Source organism: Triticum dicoccoides, chromosome 2B (genome assembly GCF_002162155.2).
Source record: "Triticum dicoccoides isolate Atlit2015 ecotype Zavitan chromosome 2B, WEW_v2.0, whole genome shotgun sequence".
Taxonomy (NCBI): Eukaryota; Viridiplantae; Streptophyta; class Magnoliopsida; order Poales; family Poaceae; genus Triticum; species Triticum dicoccoides.
The window spans coordinates 34,760,694-34,769,638 of NC_041383.1; positions in this window are offsets into that span (position 1 = coordinate 34,760,694).

The following is an 8,945-nucleotide window of genomic DNA, read 5'->3' on the forward strand; positions in this document are numbered from 1 at the left end:
CACACCCTTGAATCTGTGAGTAGTACCCTCGTCAAAAAAAAAAAATTTCCGAGTGTAGTCATATAGAAGTATATTGTTAAACATAATTAACACCGGCGGTTCATCAGGGAAATCCCCGATTACCATCATGTATATCTAGCAACCTTCTCTGATACGTGTCTTTCTATTTAGTGCAAGGTTGATCGATTTTTTCAGTATCTTAGTAACAGATCTGATGCGATTCACAATAGTAATTAGGAAATAAATTATAGTTAGTGTAAAATCCCACGTATGGAACTATCTGTAGTTATTTGAGGAAACTTAACAAATATTGTCAAATATAAATAGGGAAACTCAACAAATCGTGATCAACTCCCCATGCAAAAGGCATCCATCGTGTGGCAAGGATTTAGTCGGATGTATACCCGGGACTCAATCACCTTGAATTATGGTTTGGTTGCAGAGACTCCTTTAATTTCATCTCGAAATCGAGGCGATCCTTTGAGTCTCTCCTAAATCAACGCTTTCGCCATTTAATCCCATTGCTCGCGACACCTCCTCCTCCATTACTCATTCGTGCTATCCAATTTAATTTGTTTTTTACCATTCTGCAACATGAGTATATACATAGAACTTTCGCATACAAGCGCTCATTTTCTCTAACCCTTATTCCTTTTTCTAATGTACCATACCTATGTATTTAGTGCATGGCTGATCCATTTTTTCAGTAGCTTAGCAACAAATATGTGGTGACTCAAAGGAAATTAACTCATAATTAGTGTACAAATCCCACGTATGAAACTACCTTGCAAGCACTTACTAGGAAACGTAACAAACATGGTAAAAAAGGAACTTACCAAATCGTAGAGAGAGAGAGGGAAATCAACGCCAGGCGCATGCATGCAAAGGCATTAAACGCGTGGGAATCAATCCCTAGTCTGACCCGTTGTGCTTCTAGCTGGATGAATCAATCTTGTCGCAAAGGCTTCATTAATTACGCTGCTTTCCACCTAGAAACTAGGCGGTGCTTCAATTCCGCCATAAACCAACGTTTTCCTCGTTTAATCCCTGTATGCATGCACGCGTTGCGCTGCCTCCTCCTTCGTTTCTCCCGTTCTTGCCGCAAAATCCGCGCCAACCCGCCGCGATCCATCGGCCCTCGACTCCTCTCCTATGCCTCACGCGGATCGCTGCCCCATCCGACGTCTCTCCACATTCTCTGCTCGCTCATTGATGGCCTAGCCACACGCGATCTCTCTATAAAAGATCGCCCCTTGCGCTCTCGATCCGACCCACCCCACACCACAATGTGCGCATCCCTTCTCCTCCATCCAGCGTATCGCTTCGTCTACAACACGCACATCGAGCGGCCGTCAAACCAAGGTTGTGCCAAGCCGATGAAGCAGTGCCCGGCTAGCATCTCACTGGGAGACAATCCGTCGTCGAGTGAGCGCGTGGGTGCGAAGCAGGACTGGTCTGCCATGCCATGTTCATGCCCGGCGGAGCATGTCCGTTGCCCCTATCTTCGGCACCCCGGCCATGCCTTTGGCGGCCACCTAGCACTTGTTCCTAATTTTAGCCTTATCAGTTTGGTTCGCCTCTGTATGTAAGAGCTACACGCCCTTTCTTGATCTAACTTTCCTTGTTTCTGCATGGCGCTACTCGAACTGATGCGTTTTTTTCCTGATGCGATGATGCAGATAGTTCTTATGGATGTCGAGGAGAGATGCGGGAAGAAAGTCTTCTGACAGCAGCAAAATCTCGGCTGTTACCACATATTGGTGGATACATGTTCCTGTCGAGGATGATGGGCCAGTCTAGTTGACGTGTGCTTGTTTCACAAGATTCAGACAAGCCAATGCGAGCAAGGGTTAGTGAAAAATTATGTATGCATCATCTATCGTTGCATCCTTTCATTGGTAAAAATGCTACCCTATTGTCACATCCCTCGCTATTGTGTCTGTTTGATGAACATTTCTCGGTCAAGGTTATCTTACCCTTTTCCTAGTTAGCCATATTGATCTTATACCGTCGTCATGTCACTACTATAGAATTCCCTCTAAATAGGCATCTAGGAAGTTCTATTTGCTCTTTTTCTAAATTCTATCTTTTTGGTGAGAAATTGATTTTGGGATCTAGATTGTTTTTTTGTCTCTTTGCTGATATCCTGAAAGAAAGTTTGTTTGTTCAATCATATCATTATCTTTCTGCTTAACTTGAGTAAGACATTGTTTGGAGGGAACTTGTAGGCATTATGGATCACTACTATGATTCCTATGCAGTCTTTTTTTTGTTTAAATGGCTGATTCAACGTTCTGTTGTTTGTTGTTTTTTAGATGATTGTTACTTGGTCTGGACTCAATACTCAAGATGTGGATGTTTTCTCCTATAAAACCTGCTATGCTACCCTCCCTCCCGAGGCACCTACGTGCCCAAGCGATTCTGGGGTGTTCAATGATTTTACTATGGTATGTTTTAACTGCTGACATTACCTCAACTGTCAATTTGTATTGTACGTTGACTGCTTCGTCGGTGGTGAATGGCAGAGGGGTCTCCTTATGTGCACTCTTCTCCGGTTTTTGTGTGTTCCTTCTTGCGACCAACTTGACCATTTAGTCTGGAGGGAGTTATTCTGAGTTGAACGAAATTTTTTGTTAATCCTCAAAAAGAACAAAAAAATTGAGATTCTTTTGTCTTGTCTGTATCGTTCTACAACTTGTTGTTCAGGTTGATTTTCTTGGTTTTTATGTAGTATGTGGAGAGAGTTAAGTAGTAGGGTAGCCTTCCTTTGGTGGGAATTGCATAGTTCGCAGCTGAGTGAAGTAGTTAGTTTGATGGTCCGGGTTACAAGAAGAAGCATTCCTCTGTTCTGTAGGTAGTAGGTTCCTTTTGTTCTAAGGTGCTCCATGCCCCTTTGCTTGATTGCTATGTGGTAAGGCAACAAAGATTATTAGCAGTTCCGTGTACTAACCAAGAGAACATCCATTTCGTGATTTTGGGTTTTGAGTCCTCTTTGCTAAACCAGTTGCAGCTTGATGAGATAAGTACTAAGTATATCATGTGCATAATTTTCATCAGTCTGCATATTCAAATGACTACTGATATCCCCTTTGTTGTTATGTGGCACTGAATCAGTAGTCATTTTTGCAAAATCATGTGTCATGTTCCTTTCTGAAACATATAATATGGAGAGACAACCTATGGAACTATTCAGATTTGTATGGCAGCCTTAACTTCGCTGGGTAAGAAATTTATTTGATCTTCCTCCAACTGGTTTTTATCATATCAAACTACTGCAGAGCATACAAATTTCTTCACACATACCAACGATTCATTTTAGTTTACTAGCAATTCTTTTGTTATTTGCGCCTTCCATATGTGCATATATTGATGCAAGGCATGAGAAGATGCAGGTGAGTATTGTATTTCTTTACGACCCTCTCCTATATTTAATAGATGTATAATATGAAACATGTGAAGTTTGTTTCAATTTTTTTTGCTTTACCACATTTTGTGGACAGAGATCTAAACCTCCTTTCCATGTAATACTTTGAAGAATATTTTAATGCTAAATGTTGGAAGGATTTATACTGCTTCACCAAGCCAATGAATGGTAAAGATGTATCAAAATATGTTAATGATGACAAAACTTTTAACTATACTACTATTAGATTTAAACATTTTTAGTTGCACATTTGTCAACATCTCCTATATGGCCTGTCAAACTTCAATGCGGTTGTACAAGGTCAATAATGAAATGTTTTTCAGTTTTGTGTTGATTCATTCTTTTGTAGCCAGACACCCGGTGTTAGTCCCTCATGCAATTCGTGATAGTTTTACAGCACGGTGGAGTACACAAACTGATTTTATGCCTCTTCAAGCATCTTACATGAATAAATTAACTGAAAAATATTGGCTTAAGTGATACGGGGTCATGGGAAATCCCTTAGATTTATCCTTGCAGAACAGAAGCTGCGAATGTGCGCTCCAGATTTTGTTACTAGTAATTTTTTATAATTCTAGACGGTAAATCTTTATTTATAGGAATTTGCATGACTTCTTTTCATGTTCATTTTATATCTGCCATGATAAGTAGGAAATAATTGTCTTCTCATATATAATACTTTTTATAGGAATTTGCATGACTTCTTTTTATGTTCATTTTATAATGGTCTCTGGATCTTTTTATTTTTGTTTGGCTTTCCTTGCACATTTGTTATGTCCAATCGTAAATGTTTGATGCACACTGCCTGGAAATTTCTTAAGTTTTTATAACATTGAATTCAAAAGGTGAAAAAATAAATGAAATTTAGATGTTTATGGTCTTTTTCAAGCATCTAGATTTGTTAAATTACTTACTTGGGCACTGTTTGTGGTTGGTGTATCGCAATGAATAAATGTCCAATAACTTTCAATATCGACATCTCGCTTTCAATATCAACATCAAGGAAATAAGGTCTTGGTGGGTTAGTTTCGAAGATAGATGTCTAACGCTAACTGCAATTGGGTTAAGATAATATTAGCCTGAACAAGCCAAAAATGACATTTTTGTGGAAAGTTGTTCAAAATCTTGTTCCTGTGATCTGGCGAAGCGCTACCTATGTTTCTAGTCCAGGTAATTTTGGACTAGTTAGCACGGGTGGAGCTTTAGAAAGGCTCAATGGGGCGTGGGCCACCCAAGGCTGGAGCAATTTTATTATGCAAAGCCTAGCCCCCAATGCTGACCTACACCGATGTAGAGCAGGAACATAGTAGGCAGGAGCCTCGCATGAATAGCACTGAAGCATTTGTTTGGTCGCTGCTCCTCGATAAAAGCACTATCTCAGGGTCCTACAACGCACATCAGCCACTAGCTACCGCGGCACCCGCCAAGGTCGAATGTGCTGCTATCGGTTTTTCCTTCCTTGGCTAGTTCCTGATCTCATGCAACATGAGTGCATGTTTCCATTTCGATGTCCCATCTCCTAGTAGTAGCACGCCTTAAAAAAGTATTTTCTGCTAGCCAGTAGAATTTTGGTTCTGCACTACCGTAGAGGTGTGTGTGATTTTGTTTTCTTTGTACAAGCATGTATGTGCCGCCTTTCGTTTGTACTGCCATCATATTGTATTTTTAGATTAGCAAACGATGTGGATGGTGGAACAATTTTTCGTGCCCATGGGTGGGGTAAACAGAGAACATGCATGATGGTAAGTGCACAATTCTGTGCATGCCCATTGTTGTATGCACTAACAAGGGATTTTGGGCAGTGGTCTATGAATGATACACGTTTTTCCTATGTTTGGAAAATGACCCACATTGTTGCCCATGGGAATCACCAAAGATGTTGTACGGGTTAATATCATCAATGAAGTGATGATTCATGTTATTACATTTCCCCCTGCGGCTTTTTGACTATTACTTGTTCATGTTTCAGCTGGCTGCTAAAGCCCAATCAACAGAAGTTGTGAACGTGTGCTCCAGATGGGGTGGTTTTGCTAGAACTTTCAGGTAACCATCTTATTTTCATGTATATGAGATTTGCTGGAGATACAATATGCGTGCATGTGTAACACTATTGTGTACTTTTGAAGTTCCTCGGTGGAATGCCAACTGGAAATGAGGTTACCGGAATAGATTTTGGAACAAGTAATTATTGTATCTATGTTATGGAGGGAAAGGTTTGTGGCTGTGACATCTTTGTTTACAACATTCATGTCTATGTGAAAAGTGCAGGCAAGTTTCTCTTTCATAAGAAAATGGTTCATAGAGCACACACTTGTCTATCACAAGTGAGTCGGTGAGGATACCTAGCGGTATATTTGTCCTATTACGAGTAACTTAATGTTTGTCAGCGTTTGATAAAGCATATGGGTCTCCTAATCATCGTTTGTTACTTCCTATACACATATTTTCAAGAAGAAGGTTCTTGTTGCAATGTGAGGTTCACTTTTGGCCATCTGTTTTATTGAGGTAGTAGTTGATAGCTGTATGATCTGATGAGTGTTTATCCTGCATACATCGTACCACATATGTTGAATTGTGTGGTATGAAAACATGGGATTTTTGGTACGCAACTAGTAGGCATGATGGAGTAGTAATATGCTTCTAGTATAGTCCATATTTTAAATGGTTGATTCGACAGTTGGTTGCTTCGTTTATGTAAGCGACTATTCCTGGATTTGGTCTCCAAGCTCAAATTATCGATAACAATTGCAAGAGATGGATGCATGGTACTGTTGTCAGAGGTTTCCTTTGTGCATTGGTTTCTCTTGCTTCTGTAAGGTCGCCTTTATCCAAATATGGGAGTAGGGTTGTCTGAATTTGGCATGCGATTTGCAGTTGTTCGTTATGAGATTATTTTATCTTGTTGTGATATTCTTTGCAAGAACTAAACTTTTTTGTTTGTTTTGCTACTAGTATTTTTTAATTATTGATAGTAAACTTTATTTATAGGTAATTGCATGACTTCTTTGTATGTTCATTGTCTATCAGGCATGATAATTAGGAAATAATTATCTTCTCGTATATAATACTTAGTTTCATGATGTCTTTGGTCTTTGGAAGTTTTTATGTTCGTTTGAGTGTCCTTGCATATTTTTTACGTCCAACTGTAAATATTTGATTCACACTACCTGACAATATCATATGTTGTTATAACATTGAATTCTAATGGTGAAAAAACAAATGATATTCAGATGTTTATGGTCTTTTTCAGACATCCAGATTTGTTAAATTGCTTATTTGGGCACAATTTGTGCATGATGTTTCACAATGAACAAATGTCCAATCGCTTTCAATATCAACAACTTGTTTTCCACGTCGACATCAAGGAAATAAGGTCATGGTGGGTTACCATCAAAGATATATTGTCTGCAATTGGGGTAAGATAATATTAGCCAGAACAAGCCAAACATGACTTCATATTTTTGAGGAAAGTTGTGCAAAATCGTTTTCCTGTGATCTTATATAATGGTATGCGGCGAAGCACACCCTATATGTGCTTCTAGTTCACGTAATTTGCGGACTGGTTAGGTTAGTGCCGCTACCGTTTTTTCCTTCCTTGGCTAGTTCCTGATCTGATCTAGCATGATGAGTGCATGTTTCCATTTCGACGTCTCGTCTCCTAGTAGTAGCATGTCTCTAAAAAAATATTATCACCTAGCCAGTGGAATTTTGGTTCTGCACTACCGTATAGGTGACTGATTTTGTTTTCTTCGTACAAGCATGTACGTGCCGCCTTTGGTTTGTACTACCATGAATGAAGCGATGATTCATGTTATTACATTGCGCCCTGTGGCTTTTTGACTATTGCTTGTTCACGTTTAAGCTGGCTTCTAAAGCCAAATAAACAGAAGCTGCAAATGTGTGCTCCATATGGTGTGGTTTTTCTAGAACTTTCAGATAAACAATTTATTTTTATATATATGAGATTTGGTTGAGATACTCCAGTATGTGTGCACGTGTAACACTTTTGTGTACTTTTGAAGTTCCTAGGTGCAAAGCCAACTGGAAATGAGGTTATCGGAATTTACATCAGAACAAGTAATTATTGTGTCTCTGTTATGGAGGGAAAGGTGTGTGGCCGTGGCATCCTTGTTGAAAACATTCATGTCTATGCGAAAGTGCAGACAAGTTTCTCTTTCTTAAAAAAATGGTTCGCAGAGCACACACTTGTCTCTTCACCAGTATATATGTCCTATTACGAGTAACTTAATGTCTGTCAGTGTTTGCTAAATGATATTCATTTCCTCATCATGGGTTGTTACGTCCTGTACACATATGTTCAAGAAGCAGGTTCTTGTTGCAATGTTAGGTTCACTTTTGAACATCTGTTTCTCTGAAGTAGTAGTCGAGACGTTTATAATCTGATGGGTATTTATCCCGCATACATCATACCACATATGTTGGATTGTGTAGCATGAATACATGGGGTTTTCCATCCATTCACTACTGACCAATACATTAGCATGCTTAAAATATGTTTTTTTGCTTGGTTATAACTTTAATTTTAAAACAGGCGCTTCATGCGTACGCGTAAGGAAAGTGCAGGCCAGTTTTCCTTTGGTAAAGCAAAAAGGTTCATAGAAGCACACACCTTTTCCCTCAGCATCCAGTTGCCGAAGAAATGTTAGGAGATGGCAGCAAATATGTAGGTTCTGCACATGAGGTATGTGACTTTCTTGCGTTAATTCTGTAATTTGTTTAGCAAAAACTCACTTGTGTGCTCCCGCTCGCCTGATCCTTGTATGTGACACCATATTTGACCATTCATCCTCATTAATGCATTTTGTACTCACAAGAGTATTGAAAGGAATAGGTAATACAAATCATAGAAGTGTAGTTAGTTAGTTCTCTGTACTTGATGTGTTCTAACATATGGCCACACTTTTAGTAAATGCGTGTACTGTCTTGTACCTCTTCTCGGTAACCGCTAAAATTTATATGAACTTGGAGCGAGTAATTTCCTCCACACGTCTCATACTCCATCCTAAATAACTTGTCACTCAAATGGTCCCATTTGAGCGACAAGTAATTTGGGACGGAGGGTGAACTTTTTCCTACTAACCATCAAGTGCTACCGAGCAATCATCTGCCACACCTCAGTATCTACTTGTACGCATCCGCATCCATGATCACTAAAGTAGTGATCTAAATTAATTTAAGATTTTCTATAAACTATATAAGGTTTTTTTGACCACTGAAGTAGTGATCTACAAAGTTTAATACTCCCTTTTTAAACAAATATAAGAGCAATTAGATCACTATTTTAGCTATATAAACACCCTTATATTTATTTAAGGATGGAATATTAGTTTACAGAGGTAGTAATAATCAAGTGCACAAATCAGAAGAGAGAGAAAAAAATCCTATTCTCGTGCCTCATGATCTGGGAATAATTGGAGATCCATATTGCCTGAACTGAGCAATCACCCTCCGCCATGGTGATCTTTCTTCTCTTGGGTGCGGCGCCTACCGGAGAGAGAGA